This window comes from Pteropus alecto, unplaced genomic scaffold (genome assembly GCF_000325575.1).
Source record: "Pteropus alecto unplaced genomic scaffold, ASM32557v1 scaffold153, whole genome shotgun sequence".
NCBI classification, from domain to species: Eukaryota; Metazoa; Chordata; class Mammalia; order Chiroptera; family Pteropodidae; genus Pteropus; species Pteropus alecto.
In genome coordinates this window covers 1,749,798-1,751,712 of record NW_006434516.1, presented here as the reverse complement: position 1 = coordinate 1,751,712, position 1,915 = coordinate 1,749,798, and positions in this window count along the sequence as shown.

The window sequence follows — 1,915 nt, the reverse complement described above, 5'->3', positions numbered from 1 at the left end:
TTTGGTTGGAGCACTTAATTCTTTTCCATTTGAGGTACTTATTGATAGGAATATAGTTATTACCATTCTTTATTCCTCTTTTTGAATACATATTTTTTCTTTTTAAAAGAGTCTCTCTAACATTTCCTGTAATACTGGCTAGGTGGTGATAAATTCTTTTAGCTTATTTTTGTCTAGGAAGTTCTTTATCTGTCCTTAGACTCTAAATGATAGCTTTGTTAGATAAAGTATTCTTGGTTGTAGGGCCTGGGTTTTCATCATGTTGAATACTTTGTGCCAAGCCCTTCTGTCCTGTATAGTTTCTTTTGAGAACTCAGCTGCCAGTCTTAGGGAGCTTCCTTGTAGATAACTAACTGCTTTTCTCTTGCTGCATCTAAGACTTTCTCTTTGTATTTAACCTTCATCATTTTAATTATAATGTACCTTGTTGTGGGTTTCTTTGAGTTCATCATTTTTAGGACTCTATGAGCTTCCTAGGGCAAGGGGGAAGACGGGTACTAGATTTAGTAGGGTGATCACTTTGTGAGTTATATAGATATCTAATCACTATGCTGTACAACTGAAACAAATATATTATTGTATGCCAACTATAATCGAAAAGAAAACTCATTCAATTGTACAATAGAAATACAAGCAACTAATTGTCTATTATATTTCAATAAAGCCAGAAAAAATTAATGATCATAAAAAAAAGTAGTTTGTTCACTAATTCTGTGAGTAAATTAGTTGTTCAGTTTGAGTAGTAGAGTCTTCAATATTAACCTTACTGAACAAAGTGCATATCTGTAATCTTAATGAATATAACTGCAAGGGAATTTTATGAGCTATTAAATTCTATTTATAAAAAAACTGCACAATAACAGCAGTGGTGATTTGTCCAAAAAGTTCAGAACTTAATATGCTCTGTAAAACTTCCTAAAAGTTCACAAAAAAGAGCTGTAAACATTGGCTTCTGATTCTAAAATTTTCATTCGGGGAAGCAGAATTGAACACAAAAGAAAATTACAAGTGTAAAGCATAGTAAAAGAGGAAGAAACCAAGTTTATTTTAATGTAGTCCTGCTTGATTGCATTAAGTTGGTTTCTTTCTTTTTTTCTGTTTTTGCTTTTTTAAGGTATTATATTTGTGAAGAATCCAAAATATTATTGTTATATTTCATTTTCAGAAGAATTTGGACACAAAATAAAGAACAGCAAGAATAATATAGGTATCTATACATTAAGTTTTATAGTTTTTTTGTTTGTTTCTTTAAGACAGTCTTTTCAGTAAAAGGTACTGGAAAAACTGGATATTGATACGTAAAAAAGAAAATTTGACCCCTACCTTATGGCATTAACAAAAATTAACTCACAGTGGGTTAAAAACTTAAATGTAAGAACTGAAACCATGAAATTTCTAGGAGAAAACAGGAAAAAAATGCACCTTGACACAGGTCTTGGTAATAATGGTATGGACATAACATCACAATGGCCCTTCAATGAATCACGCATCCAGGTGGTAATGCTCTTGTGAAGTCCCCTCCATTTTGACTCTGACCTGAGACCTGTGACTTGCTCTGTCATGAGAACATGTTTTATCAGTTTCTGCCAGTTTTCCAGGATCTCAGCTACAGGCTCTGGAATAAGTATAGTGTCTCATCATGTCCCATCATGTTACCGAACTTATTCATCTTCTTAATTATAATCAGGTAAATATTAGTTGTAAGTGGACTTCATGTTCTCTAGGCATGCCAGACCCAACACTAGCAGGGGTATGCATCTTTCCAGCCTCTTTAATCCTTACTATGTGCTCAAAATCATAACAGCAAGTCAATTATATCGTCAGGCTGCAGCAAAAGATTGGTTTAGTTTTGGAGAACATTTATCAATAGTGTCATTTTCAAACTGAATTTAGTCACCCAGGCCTGGTTGATCTT